General features: G+C 65.5%; 1 non-coding gene across 1 annotated transcript in view; it reads left to right on the top strand.

Moving 5' to 3' along the window:
- Positions 1 to 18,952: 18,952 nt before the first annotated feature.
- Positions 18,953 to 19,111, top strand: part of LOC135159001 (small subunit ribosomal RNA) — a 1,817-nt gene continuing 1,658 nt past the window's right edge. The window contains exon 1 of the ribosomal RNA XR_010297762.1: positions 18,953 to 19,111. This exon is cut by the window's right edge and continues 1,658 nt beyond it. This is a non-coding gene — a ribosomal RNA (small subunit ribosomal RNA).

The following is a 19,111-nucleotide window of genomic DNA, read 5'->3' as shown; positions in this document are numbered from 1 at the left end:
CCACTAGCCCCCCGTTCGTCGAAGCCAGGCACTCGCACTACTTCTCCGACGTTTTCAGGGGCTCCTGAGCGACAGCCAGCCCAACACCAGTCCACTAGCCCCCCGTACGTCGAGGTTGGGCACCCGCTCTTCCTCTCCGAGGTGGGCAGGGGCTCCTGAGCGACAGCCAGCCCACCTCCAGTCCACTAGCCCGCCGTACGTCGAAGCCAGACACTCGCACTACTTCTCCGACGTCGGCAGCGGCTCCTGAGCGGGACACAGCCCAACACCAGTCCACTAGCCCCCCGTACGTCGAGGTTGGGCACCCGCTCTTCCTCTCCGAGGTGGGCAGGGGCTCCTGAGCGGGACACAGCCCAACACCAGTCCTACAGGGCCCCGTACGTCGAGGTTAGGCACCCGCTGTTCCTCTCCGACGTGGGCGGTGGCTCTTGAGCGACAGCCAGCCCTCCTCCAGTCGGCCAGGGCCCCGTATGTCGAGACCAGGCACCCGCTCTTCCTCTCCGATGTCGGCAGGGGCTCCTGAGCGACAGCCATCCCGCCTCCAGTCGGCCAGGGCCCCGTACGTCGAGGTTAGGCACCCGCCCTTCCACTCCGACGTTTTCAGGTGCTCTTGAGCGACACCCAGCCCACCTCCAGTCCACTAGCCCCCCGTACGTCGAGGTTGGGCACCCGCTCTTCCTCTCCGAGGTGGGCAGGGGCTCCTGGGCGACACCCAGCCCACCTCCAGTCCACTAGCCCCGCGTACGTCGAAGCCAGGCACTCGCACTACTTCTCCGAGGTGGGCAGGGGCTCCTGGGCGACACCCAGCCCACCTCCAGTCCACTAGCCCCCCGTACGTCGAAGCCAGGCACTCGAACTACTTCTCCGACGTCGGCAGCGGCTCTTGAGCGACAGCCAGCCCACCTCCAGTCCGCTAGCCCCCCGTACGTCGAAGCCAGTCACTCGCACTACTTCTCCGACGTCGGCAGGGGCTCCTGAGCGACAGCCAGCCCAACACCAGTCCACTAGCCCCCCGTACGTCGAGGTTAGGCACCCGCTCTTCCTCTCCGAGGTGGGCAGGGGCTGTTGAGCGACACCCAGCCCAACACCAGTCCACTAGCCCCCCGTACGTCGAGGTTGGGCACCCGCTCTTCCTCTCCGAGGTGGGCAGGGGCTCCTGGGCGACAGCCAGCTCACCTCCAGTCCACTAGCCCCCCGTACGTCGAAGCCAGGCACTCGCACTACTTCTCCGACGTCGGCAGGGACTCCTGAGCGACAGCCAGCTCACCTCCAGTCCACTAGCCCCCCCGTACGTCGAAGCCAGGCACTCGCACTACTTCTCCGACGTCGGCAGGGGCTCCTGGGCGACAGCCAGCTCACCTCCTGTCCACTAGCCCCCCGTACGTCGAAGCCAGTCACTCGAACTACTTCTCCGACGTCGGCAGCGGCTCTTGAGCGACAGCCAGCCCACCTCCAGTCCACTAGCCCCCCGTTCGTCGAAGCCAGGCACTCGCACTACTTCTCCGACGTTTTCAGGGGCTCCTGAGCGACAGCCAGCCCAACACCAGTCCACTAGCCCCCCGTACGTCGAGGTTGGGCACCCGCTCTTCCTCTCCGAGGTGGGCAGGGGCTCCTGAGCGACAGCCAGCCCACCTCCAGTCCACTAGCCCGCCGTACGTCGAAGCCAGACACTCGCACTACTTCTCCGACGTCGGCAGCGGCTCCTGAGCGGGACACAGCCCAACACCAGTCCACTAGCCCCCCGTACGTCGAGGTTGGGCACCCGCTCTTCCTCTCCGAGGTGGGCAGGGGCTCCTGAGCGGGACACAGCCCAACACCAGTCCTACAGGGCCCCGTACGTCGAGGTTAGGCACCCGCTCTTCCTCTCCGAGGTGGGCAGGGGCTGTTGAGCGACACCCAGCCCAACACCAGTCCACTAGCCCCCCGTACGTCGAGGTTGGGCACCCGCTCTTCCTCTCCGAGGTGGGCAGGGGCTCCTGGGCGACAGCCAGCTCACCTCCAGTCCACTAGCCCCCCGTACGTCGAAGCCAGGCACTCGCACTACTTCTCCGACGTCGGCAGGGACTCCTGAGCGACAGCCAGCTCACCTCCAGTCCACTAGCCCCCCCGTACGTCGAAGCCAGGCACTCGCACTACTTCTCCGACGTCGGCAGGGGCTCCTGGGCGACAGCCAGCTCACCTCCTGTCCACTAGCCCCCCGTACGTCGAAGCCAGTCACTCGAACTACTTCTCCGACGTCGGCAGCGGCTCTTGAGCGACAGCCAGCCCACCTCCAGTCCACTAGCCCCCCGTTCGTCGAAGCCAGGCACTCGCACTACTTCTCCGACGTTTTCAGGGGCTCCTGAGCGACAGCCAGCCCAACACCAGTCCACTAGCCCCCCGTACGTCGAGGTTGGGCACCCGCTCTTCCTCTCCGAGGTGGGCAGGGGCTCCTGAGCGACAGCCAGCCCACCTCCAGTCCACTAGCCCGCCGTACGTCGAAGCCAGTCACTCGCACTACTTCTCCGACGTCGGCAGGGGCTCCTGAGCGACAGCCAGCCCAACACCAGTCCACTAGCCCCCCGTACGTCGAGGTTAGGCACCCGCTCTTCCTCTCCGAGGTGGGCAGGGGCTGTTGAGCGACACCCAGCCCAACACCAGTCCACTAGCCCCCCGTACGTCGAGGTTGGGCACCCGCTCTTCCTCTCCGAGGTGGGCAGGGGCTCCTGGGCGACAGCCAGCTCACCTCCAGTCCACTAGCCCCCCGTACGTCGAAGCCAGGCACTCGCACTACTTCTCCGACGTCGGCAGGGACTCCTGAGCGACAGCCAGCTCACCTCCAGTCCACTAGCCCCCCCGTACGTCGAAGCCAGGCACTCGCACTACTTCTCCGACGTCGGCAGGGGCTCCTGGGCGACAGCCAGCTCACCTCCTGTCCACTAGCCCCCCGTACGTCGAAGCCAGTCACTCGAACTACTTCTCCGACGTCGGCAGCGGCTCTTGAGCGACAGCCAGCCCACCTCCAGTCCACTAGCCCCCCGTTCGTCGAAGCCAGGCACTCGCACTACTTCTCCGACGTTTTCAGGGGCTCCTGAGCGACAGCCAGCCCAACACCAGTCCACTAGCCCCCCGTACGTCGAGGTTGGGCACCCGCTCTTCCTCTCCGAGGTGGGCAGGGGCTCCTGAGCGACAGCCAGCCCACCTCCAGTCCACTAGCCCGCCGTACGTCGAAGCCAGACACTCGCACTACTTCTCCGACGTCGGCAGCGGCTCCTGAGCGGGACACAGCCCAACACCAGTCCACTAGCCCCCCGTACGTCGAGGTTGGGCACCCGCTCTTCCTCTCCGAGGTGGGCAGGGGCTCTTGAGCGACAGCCAGCCCACCTCCAGTCCGACAGGGCCCCGTACGTCGAGGTTAGGCACCCGCTGTTCCTCTCCGACGTGGGCGGTGGCTCTTGAGCGACAGCCAGCCCTCCTCCAGTCGGCCAGGGCCCCGTATGTCGAGACCAGGCACCCGCTCTTCCTCTCCGATGTCGGCAGGGGCTCCTGAGCGACAGCCATCCCGCCTCCAGTCGGCCAGGGCCCCGTACGTCGAGGTTAGGCACCCGCCCTTCCACTCCGACGTTTTCAGGTGCTCTTGAGCGACACCCAGCCCACCTCCAGTCCACTAGCCCCCCGTACGTCGAGGTTGGGCACCCGCTCTTCCTCTCCGAGGTGGGCAGGGGCTCCTGGGCGACACCCAGCCCACCTCCAGTCCACTAGCCCCGCGTACGTCGAAGCCAGGCACTCGCACTACTTCTCCGAGGTGGGCAGGGGCTCCTGGGCGACACCCAGCCCACCTCCAGTCCACTAGCCCCCCGTACGTCGAAGCCAGGCACTCGAACTACTTCTCCGACGTCGGCAGCGGCTCTTGAGCGACAGCCAGCCCACCTCCAGTCCGCTAGCCCCCCGTACGTCGAAGCCAGTCACTCGCACTACTTCTCCGACGTCGGCAGGGGCTCCTGAGCGACAGCCAGCCCAACACCAGTCCACTAGCCCCCCGTACGTCGAGGTTAGGCACCCGCTCTTCCTCTCCGAGGTGGGCAGGGGCTGTTGAGCGACACCCAGCCCAACACCAGTCCACTAGCCCCCCGTACGTCGAGGTTGGGCACCCGCTCTTCCTCTCCGAGGTGGGCAGGGGCTCCTGGGCGACAGCCAGCTCACCTCCAGTCCACTAGCCCCCCGTACGTCGAAGCCAGGCACTCGCACTACTTCTCCGACGTCGGCAGGGACTCCTGAGCGACAGCCAGCTCACCTCCAGTCCACTAGCCCCCCCGTACGTCGAAGCCAGGCACTCGCACTACTTCTCCGACGTCGGCAGGGGCTCCTGGGCGACAGCCAGCTCACCTCCTGTCCACTAGCCCCCCGTACGTCGAAGCCAGTCACTCGAACTACTTCTCCGACGTCGGCAGCGGCTCTTGAGCGACAGCCAGCCCACCTCCAGTCCACTAGCCCCCCGTTCGTCGAAGCCAGGCACTCGCACTACTTCTCCGACGTTTTCAGGGGCTCCTGAGCGACAGCCAGCCCAACACCAGTCCACTAGCCCCCCGTACGTCGAGGTTGGGCACCCGCTCTTCCTCTCCGAGGTGGGCAGGGGCTCCTGAGCGACAGCCAGCCCACCTCCAGTCCACTAGCCCGCCGTACGTCGAAGCCAGACACTCGCACTACTTCTCCGACGTCGGCAGCGGCTCCTGAGCGGGACACAGCCCAACACCAGTCCACTAGCCCCCCGTACGTCGAGGTTGGGCACCCGCTCTTCCTCTCCGAGGTGGGCAGGGGCTCCTGAGCGGGACACAGCCCAACACCAGTCCTACAGGGCCCCGTACGTCGAGGTTAGGCACCCGCTGTTCCTCTCCGACGTGGGCGGTGGCTCTTGAGCGACAGCCAGCCCTCCTCCAGTCGGCCAGGGCCCCGTATGTCGAGACCAGGCACCCGCTCTTCCTCTCCGATGTCGGCAGGGGCTCCTGAGCGACAGCCATCCCGCCTCCAGTCGGCCAGGGCCCCGTACGTCGAGGTTAGGCACCCGCCCTTCCACTCCGACGTTTTCAGGTGCTCTTGAGCGACACCCAGCCCACCTCCAGTCCACTAGCCCCCCGTACGTCGAGGTTGGGCACCCGCTCTTCCTCTCCGAGGTGGGCAGGGGCTCCTGGGCGACACCCAGCCCACCTCCAGTCCACTAGCCCCGCGTACGTCGAAGCCAGGCACTCGCACTACTTCTCCGAGGTGGGCAGGGGCTCCTGGGCGACACCCAGCCCACCTCCAGTCCACTAGCCCCCCGTACGTCGAAGCCAGGCACTCGAACTACTTCTCCGACGTCGGCAGCGGCTCTTGAGCGACAGCCAGCCCACCTCCAGTCCGCTAGCCCCCCGTACGTCGAAGCCAGTCACTCGCACTACTTCTCCGACGTCGGCAGGGGCTCCTGAGCGACAGCCAGCCCAACACCAGTCCACTAGCCCCCCGTACGTCGAGGTTAGGCACCCGCTCTTCCTCTCCGAGGTGGGCAGGGGCTGTTGAGCGACACCCAGCCCAACACCAGTCCACTAGCCCCCCGTACGTCGAGGTTGGGCACCCGCTCTTCCTCTCCGAGGTGGGCAGGGGCTCCTGGGCGACAGCCAGCTCACCTCCAGTCCACTAGCCCCCCGTACGTCGAAGCCAGGCACTCGCACTACTTCTCCGACGTCGGCAGGGACTCCTGAGCGACAGCCAGCTCACCTCCAGTCCACTAGCCCCCCCGTACGTCGAAGCCAGGCACTCGCACTACTTCTCCGACGTCGGCAGGGGCTCCTGGGCGACAGCCAGCTCACCTCCTGTCCACTAGCCCCCCGTACGTCGAAGCCAGTCACTCGAACTACTTCTCCGACGTCGGCAGCGGCTCTTGAGCGACAGCCAGCCCACCTCCAGTCCACTAGCCCCCCGTTCGTCGAAGCCAGGCACTCGCACTACTTCTCCGACGTTTTCAGGGGCTCCTGAGCGACAGCCAGCCCAACACCAGTCCACTAGCCCCCCGTACGTCGAGGTTGGGCACCCGCTCTTCCTCTCCGAGGTGGGCAGGGGCTCCTGAGCGACAGCCAGCCCACCTCCAGTCCACTAGCCCGCCGTACGTCGAAGCCAGACACTCGCACTACTTCTCCGACGTCGGCAGCGGCTCCTGAGCGGGACACAGCCCAACACCAGTCCACTAGCCCCCCGTACGTCGAGGTTGGGCACCCGCTCTTCCTCTCCGAGGTGGGCAGGGGCTCCTGAGCGGGACACAGCCCAACACCAGTCCTACAGGGCCCCGTACGTCGAGGTTAGGCACCCGCTGTTCCTCTCCGACGTGGGCGGTGGCTCTTGAGCGACAGCCAGCCCTCCTCCAGTCGGCCAGGGCCCCGTATGTCGAGACCAGGCACCCGCTCTTCCTCTCCGATGTCGGCAGGGGCTCCTGAGCGACAGCCATCCCGCCTCCAGTCGGCCAGGGCCCCGTACGTCGAGGTTAGGCACCCGCCCTTCCACTCCGACGTTTTCAGGTGCTCTTGAGCGACACCCAGCCCACCTCCAGTCCACTAGCCCCCCGTACGTCGAGGTTGGGCACCCGCTCTTCCTCTCCGAGGTGGGCAGGGGCTCCTGGGCGACACCCAGCCCACCTCCAGTCCACTAGCCCCGCGTACGTCGAAGCCAGGCACTCGCACTACTTCTCCGAGGTGGGCAGGGGCTCCTGGGCGACACCCAGCCCACCTCCAGTCCACTAGCCCCCCGTACGTCGAAGCCAGGCACTCGAACTACTTCTCCGACGTCGGCAGCGGCTCTTGAGCGACAGCCAGCCCACCTCCAGTCCGCTAGCCCCCCGTACGTCGAAGCCAGTCACTCGCACTACTTCTCCGACGTCGGCAGGGGCTCCTGAGCGACAGCCAGCCCAACACCAGTCCACTAGCCCCCCGTACGTCGAGGTTAGGCACCCGCTCTTCCTCTCCGAGGTGGGCAGGGGCTGTTGAGCGACACCCAGCCCAACACCAGTCCACTAGCCCCCCGTACGTCGAGGTTGGGCACCCGCTCTTCCTCTCCGAGGTGGGCAGGGGCTCCTGGGCGACAGCCAGCTCACCTCCAGTCCACTAGCCCCCCGTACGTCGAAGCCAGGCACTCGCACTACTTCTCCGACGTCGGCAGGGACTCCTGAGCGACAGCCAGCTCACCTCCAGTCCACTAGCCCCCCCGTACGTCGAAGCCAGGCACTCGCACTACTTCTCCGACGTCGGCAGGGGCTCCTGGGCGACAGCCAGCTCACCTCCTGTCCACTAGCCCCCCGTACGTCGAAGCCAGTCACTCGAACTACTTCTCCGACGTCGGCAGCGGCTCTTGAGCGACAGCCAGCCCACCTCCAGTCCACTAGCCCCCCGTTCGTCGAAGCCAGGCACTCGCACTACTTCTCCGACGTTTTCAGGGGCTCCTGAGCGACAGCCAGCCCAACACCAGTCCACTAGCCCCCCGTACGTCGAGGTTGGGCACCCGCTCTTCCTCTCCGAGGTGGGCAGGGGCTCCTGAGCGACAGCCAGCCCACCTCCAGTCCACTAGCCCGCCGTACGTCGAAGCCAGACACTCGCACTACTTCTCCGACGTCGGCAGCGGCTCCTGAGCGGGACACAGCCCAACACCAGTCCACTAGCCCCCCGTACGTCGAGGTTGGGCACCCGCTCTTCCTCTCCGAGGTGGGCAGGGGCTCCTGAGCGGGACACAGCCCAACACCAGTCCTACAGGGCCCCGTACGTCGAGGTTAGGCACCCGCTCTTCCTCTCCGAGGTGGGCAGGGGCTGTTGAGCGACACCCAGCCCAACACCAGTCCACTAGCCCCCCGTACGTCGAGGTTGGGCACCCGCTCTTCCTCTCCGAGGTGGGCAGGGGCTCCTGGGCGACAGCCAGCTCACCTCCAGTCCACTAGCCCCCCGTACGTCGAAGCCAGGCACTCGCACTACTTCTCCGACGTCGGCAGGGACTCCTGAGCGACAGCCAGCTCACCTCCAGTCCACTAGCCCCCCCGTACGTCGAAGCCAGGCACTCGCACTACTTCTCCGACGTCGGCAGGGGCTCCTGGGCGACAGCCAGCTCACCTCCTGTCCACTAGCCCCCCGTACGTCGAAGCCAGTCACTCGAACTACTTCTCCGACGTCGGCAGCGGCTCTTGAGCGACAGCCAGCCCACCTCCAGTCCACTAGCCCCCCGTTCGTCGAAGCCAGGCACTCGCACTACTTCTCCGACGTTTTCAGGGGCTCCTGAGCGACAGCCAGCCCAACACCAGTCCACTAGCCCCCCGTACGTCGAGGTTGGGCACCCGCTCTTCCTCTCCGAGGTGGGCAGGGGCTCCTGAGCGACAGCCAGCCCACCTCCAGTCCACTAGCCCGCCGTACGTCGAAGCCAGTCACTCGCACTACTTCTCCGACGTCGGCAGGGGCTCCTGAGCGACAGCCAGCCCAACACCAGTCCACTAGCCCCCCGTACGTCGAGGTTAGGCACCCGCTCTTCCTCTCCGAGGTGGGCAGGGGCTGTTGAGCGACACCCAGCCCAACACCAGTCCACTAGCCCCCCGTACGTCGAGGTTGGGCACCCGCTCTTCCTCTCCGAGGTGGGCAGGGGCTCCTGGGCGACAGCCAGCTCACCTCCAGTCCACTAGCCCCCCGTACGTCGAAGCCAGGCACTCGCACTACTTCTCCGACGTCGGCAGGGACTCCTGAGCGACAGCCAGCTCACCTCCAGTCCACTAGCCCCCCCGTACGTCGAAGCCAGGCACTCGCACTACTTCTCCGACGTCGGCAGGGGCTCCTGGGCGACAGCCAGCTCACCTCCTGTCCACTAGCCCCCCGTACGTCGAAGCCAGTCACTCGAACTACTTCTCCGACGTCGGCAGCGGCTCTTGAGCGACAGCCAGCCCACCTCCAGTCCACTAGCCCCCCGTTCGTCGAAGCCAGGCACTCGCACTACTTCTCCGACGTTTTCAGGGGCTCCTGAGCGACAGCCAGCCCAACACCAGTCCACTAGCCCCCCGTACGTCGAGGTTGGGCACCCGCTCTTCCTCTCCGAGGTGGGCAGGGGCTCCTGAGCGACAGCCAGCCCACCTCCAGTCCACTAGCCCGCCGTACGTCGAAGCCAGACACTCGCACTACTTCTCCGACGTCGGCAGCGGCTCCTGAGCGGGACACAGCCCAACACCAGTCCACTAGCCCCCCGTACGTCGAGGTTGGGCACCCGCTCTTCCTCTCCGAGGTGGGCAGGGGCTCCTGAGCGGGACACAGCCCAACACCAGTCCTACAGGGCCCCGTACGTCGAGGTTAGGCACCCGCTGTTCCTCTCCGACGTGGGCGGTGGCTCTTGAGCGACAGCCAGCCCTCCTCCAGTCGGCCAGGGCCCCGTATGTCGAGACCAGGCACCCGCTCTTCCTCTCCGATGTCGGCAGGGGCTCCTGAGCGACAGCCATCCCGCCTCCAGTCGGCCAGGGCCCCGTACGTCGAGGTTAGGCACCCGCCCTTCCACTCCGACGTTTTCAGGTGCTCTTGAGCGACACCCAGCCCACCTCCAGTCCACTAGCCCCCCGTACGTCGAGGTTGGGCACCCGCTCTTCCTCTCCGAGGTGGGCAGGGGCTCCTGGGCGACACCCAGCCCACCTCCAGTCCACTAGCCCCGCGTACGTCGAAGCCAGGCACTCGCACTACTTCTCCGAGGTGGGCAGGGGCTCCTGGGCGACACCCAGCCCACCTCCAGTCCACTAGCCCCCCGTACGTCGAAGCCAGGCACTCGAACTACTTCTCCGACGTCGGCAGCGGCTCTTGAGCGACAGCCAGCCCACCTCCAGTCCGCTAGCCCCCCGTACGTCGAAGCCAGTCACTCGCACTACTTCTCCGACGTCGGCAGGGGCTCCTGAGCGACAGCCAGCCCAACACCAGTCCACTAGCCCCCCGTACGTCGAGGTTAGGCACCCGCTCTTCCTCTCCGAGGTGGGCAGGGGCTGTTGAGCGACACCCAGCCCAACACCAGTCCACTAGCCCCCCGTACGTCGAGGTTGGGCACCCGCTCTTCCTCTCCGAGGTGGGCAGGGGCTCCTGGGCGACAGCCAGCTCACCTCCAGTCCACTAGCCCCCCGTACGTCGAAGCCAGGCACTCGCACTACTTCTCCGACGTCGGCAGGGACTCCTGAGCGACAGCCAGCTCACCTCCAGTCCACTAGCCCCCCCGTACGTCGAAGCCAGGCACTCGCACTACTTCTCCGACGTCGGCAGGGGCTCCTGGGCGACAGCCAGCTCACCTCCTGTCCACTAGCCCCCCGTACGTCGAAGCCAGTCACTCGAACTACTTCTCCGACGTCGGCAGCGGCTCTTGAGCGACAGCCAGCCCACCTCCAGTCCACTAGCCCCCCGTTCGTCGAAGCCAGGCACTCGCACTACTTCTCCGACGTTTTCAGGGGCTCCTGAGCGACAGCCAGCCCAACACCAGTCCACTAGCCCCCCGTACGTCGAGGTTGGGCACCCGCTCTTCCTCTCCGAGGTGGGCAGGGGCTCCTGAGCGACAGCCAGCCCACCTCCAGTCCACTAGCCCGCCGTACGTCGAAGCCAGACACTCGCACTACTTCTCCGACGTCGGCAGCGGCTCCTGAGCGGGACACAGCCCAACACCAGTCCACTAGCCCCCCGTACGTCGAGGTTGGGCACCCGCTCTTCCTCTCCGAGGTGGGCAGGGGCTCCTGAGCGGGACACAGCCCAACACCAGTCCTACAGGGCCCCGTACGTCGAGGTTAGGCACCCGCTCTTCCTCTCCGAGGTGGGCAGGGGCTGTTGAGCGACACCCAGCCCAACACCAGTCCACTAGCCCCCCGTACGTCGAGGTTGGGCACCCGCTCTTCCTCTCCGAGGTGGGCAGGGGCTCCTGGGCGACAGCCAGCTCACCTCCAGTCCACTAGCCCCCCGTACGTCGAAGCCAGGCACTCGCACTACTTCTCCGACGTCGGCAGGGACTCCTGAGCGACAGCCAGCTCACCTCCAGTCCACTAGCCCCCCCGTACGTCGAAGCCAGGCACTCGCACTACTTCTCCGACGTCGGCAGGGGCTCCTGGGCGACAGCCAGCTCACCTCCTGTCCACTAGCCCCCCGTACGTCGAAGCCAGTCACTCGAACTACTTCTCCGACGTCGGCAGCGGCTCTTGAGCGACAGCCAGCCCACCTCCAGTCCACTAGCCCCCCGTTCGTCGAAGCCAGGCACTCGCACTACTTCTCCGACGTTTTCAGGGGCTCCTGAGCGACAGCCAGCCCAACACCAGTCCACTAGCCCCCCGTACGTCGAGGTTGGGCACCCGCTCTTCCTCTCCGAGGTGGGCAGGGGCTCCTGAGCGACAGCCAGCCCACCTCCAGTCCACTAGCCCGCCGTACGTCGAAGCCAGTCACTCGCACTACTTCTCCGACGTCGGCAGGGGCTCCTGAGCGACAGCCAGCCCAACACCAGTCCACTAGCCCCCCGTACGTCGAGGTTAGGCACCCGCTCTTCCTCTCCGAGGTGGGCAGGGGCTGTTGAGCGACACCCAGCCCAACACCAGTCCACTAGCCCCCCGTACGTCGAGGTTGGGCACCCGCTCTTCCTCTCCGAGGTGGGCAGGGGCTCCTGGGCGACAGCCAGCTCACCTCCAGTCCACTAGCCCCCCGTACGTCGAAGCCAGGCACTCGCACTACTTCTCCGACGTCGGCAGGGACTCCTGAGCGACAGCCAGCTCACCTCCAGTCCACTAGCCCCCCCGTACGTCGAAGCCAGGCACTCGCACTACTTCTCCGACGTCGGCAGGGGCTCCTGGGCGACAGCCAGCTCACCTCCTGTCCACTAGCCCCCCGTACGTCGAAGCCAGTCACTCGAACTACTTCTCCGACGTCGGCAGCGGCTCTTGAGCGACAGCCAGCCCACCTCCAGTCCACTAGCCCCCCGTTCGTCGAAGCCAGGCACTCGCACTACTTCTCCGACGTTTTCAGGGGCTCCTGAGCGACAGCCAGCCCAACACCAGTCCACTAGCCCCCCGTACGTCGAGGTTGGGCACCCGCTCTTCCTCTCCGAGGTGGGCAGGGGCTCCTGAGCGACAGCCAGCCCACCTCCAGTCCACTAGCCCGCCGTACGTCGAAGCCAGACACTCGCACTACTTCTCCGACGTCGGCAGCGGCTCCTGAGCGGGACACAGCCCAACACCAGTCCACTAGCCCCCCGTACGTCGAGGTTGGGCACCCGCTCTTCCTCTCCGAGGTGGGCAGGGGCTCTTGAGCGACAGCCAGCCCACCTCCAGTCCGACAGGGCCCCGTACGTCGAGGTTAGGCACCCGCTGTTCCTCTCCGACGTGGGCGGTGGCTCTTGAGCGACAGCCAGCCCTCCTCCAGTCGGCCAGGGCCCCGTATGTCGAGACCAGGCACCCGCTCTTCCTCTCCGATGTCGGCAGGGGCTCCTGAGCGACAGCCATCCCGCCTCCAGTCGGCCAGGGCCCCGTACGTCGAGGTTAGGCACCCGCCCTTCCACTCCGACGTTTTCAGGTGCTCTTGAGCGACACCCAGCCCACCTCCAGTCCACTAGCCCCCCGTACGTCGAGGTTGGGCACCCGCTCTTCCTCTCCGAGGTGGGCAGGGGCTCCTGGGCGACACCCAGCCCACCTCCAGTCCACTAGCCCCGCGTACGTCGAAGCCAGGCACTCGCACTACTTCTCCGAGGTGGGCAGGGGCTCCTGGGCGACACCCAGCCCACCTCCAGTCCACTAGCCCCCCGTACGTCGAAGCCAGGCACTCGAACTACTTCTCCGACGTCGGCAGCGGCTCTTGAGCGACAGCCAGCCCACCTCCAGTCCGCTAGCCCCCCGTACGTCGAAGCCAGTCACTCGCACTACTTCTCCGACGTCGGCAGGGGCTCCTGAGCGACAGCCAGCCCAACACCAGTCCACTAGCCCCCCGTACGTCGAGGTTAGGCACCCGCTCTTCCTCTCCGAGGTGGGCAGGGGCTGTTGAGCGACACCCAGCCCAACACCAGTCCACTAGCCCCCCGTACGTCGAGGTTGGGCACCCGCTCTTCCTCTCCGAGGTGGGCAGGGGCTCCTGGGCGACAGCCAGCTCACCTCCAGTCCACTAGCCCCCCGTACGTCGAAGCCAGGCACTCGCACTACTTCTCCGACGTCGGCAGGGACTCCTGAGCGACAGCCAGCTCACCTCCAGTCCACTAGCCCCCCCGTACGTCGAAGCCAGGCACTCGCACTACTTCTCCGACGTCGGCAGGGGCTCCTGGGCGACAGCCAGCTCACCTCCTGTCCACTAGCCCCCCGTACGTCGAAGCCAGTCACTCGAACTACTTCTCCGACGTCGGCAGCGGCTCTTGAGCGACAGCCAGCCCACCTCCAGTCCACTAGCCCCCCGTTCGTCGAAGCCAGGCACTCGCACTACTTCTCCGACGTTTTCAGGGGCTCCTGAGCGACAGCCAGCCCAACACCAGTCCACTAGCCCCCCGTACGTCGAGGTTGGGCACCCGCTCTTCCTCTCCGAGGTGGGCAGGGGCTCCTGAGCGACAGCCAGCCCACCTCCAGTCCACTAGCCCGCCGTACGTCGAAGCCAGACACTCGCACTACTTCTCCGACGTCGGCAGCGGCTCCTGAGCGGGACACAGCCCAACACCAGTCCACTAGCCCCCCGTACGTCGAGGTTGGGCACCCGCTCTTCCTCTCCGAGGTGGGCAGGGGCTCCTGAGCGGGACACAGCCCAACACCAGTCCTACAGGGCCCCGTACGTCGAGGTTAGGCACCCGCTGTTCCTCTCCGACGTGGGCGGTGGCTCTTGAGCGACAGCCAGCCCTCCTCCAGTCGGCCAGGGCCCCGTATGTCGAGACCAGGCACCCGCTCTTCCTCTCCGATGTCGGCAGGGGCTCCTGAGCGACAGCCATCCCGCCTCCAGTCGGCCAGGGCCCCGTACGTCGAGGTTAGGCACCCGCCCTTCCACTCCGACGTTTTCAGGTGCTCTTGAGCGACACCCAGCCCACCTCCAGTCCACTAGCCCCCCGTACGTCGAGGTTGGGCACCCGCTCTTCCTCTCCGAGGTGGGCAGGGGCTCCTGGGCGACACCCAGCCCACCTCCAGTCCACTAGCCCCGCGTACGTCGAAGCCAGGCACTCGCACTACTTCTCCGAGGTGGGCAGGGGCTCCTGGGCGACACCCAGCCCACCTCCAGTCCACTAGCCCCCCGTACGTCGAAGCCAGGCACTCGAACTACTTCTCCGACGTCGGCAGCGGCTCTTGAGCGACAGCCAGCCCACCTCCAGTCCGCTAGCCCCCCGTACGTCGAAGCCAGTCACTCGCACTACTTCTCCGACGTCGGCAGGGGCTCCTGAGCGACAGCCAGCCCAACACCAGTCCACTAGCCCCCCGTACGTCGAGGTTAGGCACCCGCTCTTCCTCTCCGAGGTGGGCAGGGGCTGTTGAGCGACACCCAGCCCAACACCAGTCCACTAGCCCCCCGTACGTCGAGGTTGGGCACCCGCTCTTCCTCTCCGAGGTGGGCAGGGGCTCCTGGGCGACAGCCAGCTCACCTCCAGTCCACTAGCCCCCCGTACGTCGAAGCCAGGCACTCGCACTACTTCTCCGACGTCGGCAGGGACTCCTGAGCGACAGCCAGCTCACCTCCAGTCCACTAGCCCCCCCGTACGTCGAAGCCAGGCACTCGCACTACTTCTCCGACGTCGGCAGGGGCTCCTGGGCGACAGCCAGCTCACCTCCTGTCCACTAGCCCCCCGTACGTCGAAGCCAGTCACTCGAACTACTTCTCCGACGTCGGCAGCGGCTCTTGAGCGACAGCCAGCCCACCTCCAGTCCACTAGCCCCCCGTTCGTCGAAGCCAGGCACTCGCACTACTTCTCCGACGTTTTCAGGGGCTCCTGAGCGACAGCCAGCCCAACACCAGTCCACTAGCCCCCCGTACGTCGAGGTTGGGCACCCGCTCTTCCTCTCCGAGGTGGGCAGGGGCTCCTGAGCGACAGCCAGCCCACCTCCAGTCCACTAGCCCGCCGTACGTCGAAGCCAGACACTCGCACTACTTCTCCGACGTCGGCAGCGGCTCCTGAGCGGGACACAGCCCAACACCAGTCCACTAGCCCCCCGTACGTCGAGGTTGGGCACCCGCTCTTCCTCTCCGAGGTGGGCAGGGGCTCCTGAGCGGGACACAGCCCAACACCAGTCCTACAGGGCCCCGTACGTCGAGGTTAGGCACCCGCTGTTCCTCTCCGACGTGGGCGGTGGCTCTTGAGCGACAGCCAGCCCTCCTCCAGTCGGCCAGGGCCCCGTATGTCGAGGCAAGGCACCCGCTATTCCACTCCGACGTCGGCAGCGGCTCTTGAGTGGGACACAGCCCAACACCAGTCCACTAGCCCCCCGTACGTCGAGGTTAGGCACCCGCTCTTGGTCTCCGATGTTCGGCAGGGGCTCGTGAGCGACAGCCAGCCAAGCACCAGACCCCCAGGGCCCCGTACGTCGAAGCCAGTCACCCGCTCTTCAACTCCGACGTTGGCAGCGGCTCTTGAGCGGGACACAGCCCTCCTCCAGTCGGCCAGGGCCCCGTATGTCGAGGCAAGGCACCCGCTATTCCACTCCGACGTCGGCAGCGGCTCTTGAGTGGGACACAGCTCACCTCCAGTCCACTAGCCCCCCGTACGTCGAGGTAAGGCACCCGCTCTTGGTCTCCGAGGTTCGGCAGGGGCTCGTGAGCGACAGCCAGCCAAGCACCAGACCCCCAGGGCCCCGTACGTCGAAGCCAGTCACCCGCTCTTCAACTCCGACGTTGGCAGCGGCTCTTGAGCGGGACACAGCTCACCTCCAGTCGGCCAGGGCCCCGTATGTCGAGGTAAGGCACCCGCTGTGTCTGCCGGGGGCTTTTTTTTCTGAAATAAAAACTTTATCTTTATTCTTATTTCGACAGGATGTCCAGGCCAGCCAGTCCTCCGTGCGTCGAGGCCAGGGCGTCGCTCTTGCAATCAAGAGTTGTCCGAGGCCTGAGAGCGGGAGACATCCGAACAGCATGCCGACAGGCCCCCGGAGGCAGGTCCATGGAATTGGACTCTGTCTGCCGGGGGCTTTTTTTTTTTTTTTAATTTACATTTTCATTTTTATTTCGACAGGATGGCCAGGCCAGCCAGGATTTTATGTGGTAATACTCCATGCTCTTCTTGTTCCAATGAAATTGTTACACTATACTGAAATGCTGATAAGACAATACAGGGGGAATGCAGTGATTTTTGGAGCTGATATGTGAATTATACTACATGCAGATTATTTGAATGAAATTTGTAATGGTACGTGATGGGTGGACACATCTTAGAACATTTTTCTTTGGTGGTAATACAGTAACTATTATTTTTTTGGTTAAAAAAGGTATGCATTCGTGAGGTACCATCGATTGCAACGTGTGATTAAAATCTTTTTTGGACACAATACAGTCGTTTTTCGGAAAGTATGTCATTACTTCATGCTTGATTTTGAAAAGATATTTTTGAAATACTGAACTGCCTTCAATGAAACTTTGATTACACACATCTAATTCAATTCTTTTGGGATTCGACATGCTAATACTTCATGCTATTATCATGGGAAGGAAATTTTCACACTGCGATGAAATGCAAACAACACACATGCATTTTAAACCTCTTTGGAGGCGGCACAGTACCTTTTTGTAATGTATGTGAACACTTCTGGCTGCTCACCGGAGATTCCGACCGGCAGATCTCGACGCAGCGGGCCGAGAGCGCCCCGCATGCCGAGCCGACCCTCCCGCTCAGCCACCCGGGCGTCGGCAGACGATTCCGACCGGCAGATCTCGACGCAGCGGGCCGACAGCGCCCCGCATGCCGAGCCGACCCTCCCGCTCAGCCACGCAGGAGATTCCGACGGGCAGATCTCGACGCAGCGGGCAGAGAGCGCCCCGCATGCCGAGCCGACCCTCCCGCTCAGCCACCCGGGCGTCGGCAGACGATTCCGACCGGCAGATCTCGACGCAGCGGGCCGACAGCGCCCCGCATGCCGAGCCGACCCTCCCGCTCACCCAGCAAGGAGTCGGCAGGAGATTCTGACCGTCGGATCGGCCGACAGCGGGGGAAGGGGCCGGGGGTCCGCTCGCCGGACTGTTTCCCGCGAGAACGGGGTCGTCCGAGGGCGCAGGCTCCCCGCGGTGGGCACCATCGGATTCGCCGTCCTCGGTTTGCCCAGGGCGACCCGAGCCCTCCGCTGCTGCGCCGTCGGGTCGTCCGGTGTCGCCCTCGGTGTGAATTTCGCATTGACTCGCGTGTTGTAAGCGGTGTTTTTCGGGAGGGGTCTTTCGTCCTGCTGCCAGGGGGTCAAGCGGGGACGCAGGGTCCCCGGGGTGGGCACCATCGGACGCGGCGTCCGAGGTTTGCCCGGGGTGGGCCGGGTGCCGGGGCGGCCAGGGCCCGTCCTTCGAATTTCCACGGGCGGGTCGGGCCGGCAGCGGCACCCTCCTCGACCGGGCGGCTGGGCTCGGCGGGGAAGGAGCAGGGGGCCCGCTTGGCGGATTTTTTCCAGCGGAGACGGGGTCACCCGGGGATGCAGCGTCCCCGGGATGGGCACCATCGGACGCGGCGTCCGGGGTTTGCCCGGGGTGGGCCGGGTGCCGGGGCGGCCAGGGCCCGTGCTTCGATTTTCCACGGGCGGGTCGGGCCGGCAGCGGCACCCTCCTCGACCGGGCGGCTGGGCTCGGCGGGGAAGGAGCCGGGGGGCCCGCTGACCGGATTTTTTCCAGCGGAGACGGGGTCGTCAAGGGGAGCAGGGTCCCCGGGGTGGGCACCATCGGACGCGGCGTCTAGAGTTCGCCCATGGCCGGCCGGGCCACTCGCCGCCGGGCCGGGCTTCCGCTGCTGCGACGCCTTCTCGTCCGGTGTCAGCCTGGATTCGGGGTAAAATTCGTATTGACTCGCGTGTTATAAGGGGTATTTTGGGGGAGGGGTGTTTGGTCTCCGGAGACATATATAGGGAAGGGGTGTTTCTTGGAAATTCGGCTGCTTTTCGCCCTTCAGCGGGATTCGGACGCCCTCCGCCGGAGTCGGGCGATGGGAAGGTCCCTCCGGCCGCTGAAAACACCCTCGTCGGGAGAAAAAACGGATTTTTGGGCCAACTTCCGGTTTAGGATTTTGTACAGCGCCGTGAATGGAAAAAGGAACTGGCGCACGATCTGGAGGGTCGAAAATCCCCATTGAAACGCGTGTTGTAGCGTCGTTTTAGGGGGAGGGGTGTCAGACCACCCGCAGGATATATGAGGGAGTGGTCTCGAGCGATCGAGCACTCTCGTGAAAAACACACGTAGTACTACGTTATAGGCATGAGGCCCTCGCACCGGCCCGCAAGAAGAGCCCCGGTCGTCCACGGAACCCCGGGAGGTCCTTGCGGCCAGGCGAGGCAAGGTTGGCATGGATGGAGAGAGGTGGCTGGGGAAGAGGGCTGCGCCCCATAGCCGCAACGTACGCCCCCCGCGCCCGCCGGCCGGGGGTAGTCGGTTGGTAGAGAACGCCGGAGAGACCGACGGCCCACGCGGTCCGGCCAGGAAGCACGGGATCGCAACGCACGAGAGGGAAACAGAGGGAGCCCGATCGCCCGCGCCTCGCGGACACGTCCTTCTCTGCCGTGGACTGGAGCTTGGTGTCCCGTGGGGTTGTAGCTTGCCTCGATCTTCGGACCGGCCAAGCCCCCTGTGAGCCCATGATTCTGGCGAAACGGGTGAAGGCACCGTCCCGACGCCCGCCGGGCGAGCACGAGCGTCCCCCTGCCCCGCTCCCCTGCACGCACCCCCGTCGCCCACCCGGCCGGGCCCGTGGCCGCCGTCGAGAGGGAGAGAAATGGAAGGTTACGAATTCGGGCGGCTCGCGCGAGCCCTGCCCGAGCTGCCATCGGTCGTCCCCCCGGGACCCCGCCGGCAGCTACCTGGTTGATCCTGCCAGTAGTCATATGCTTGTCTCAAAGATTAAGCCATGCATGTCTTCGTGCAAGCTCCCCGGAGCGAAACTGCGGATGGCTCATTAAATCAGTTATGGTTCATTGGATCGAGTCCCCCGGACATGGATAACTGTGGTAATTCTA

Source organism: Lytechinus pictus, unplaced genomic scaffold, assembly GCF_037042905.1.
Source record: "Lytechinus pictus isolate F3 Inbred unplaced genomic scaffold, Lp3.0 scaffold_137, whole genome shotgun sequence".
In the NCBI taxonomy this organism is placed as follows: Eukaryota; Metazoa; Echinodermata; class Echinoidea; order Temnopleuroida; family Toxopneustidae; genus Lytechinus; species Lytechinus pictus.
This window is presented reverse-complemented; position numbering and strand designations above follow the sequence as displayed.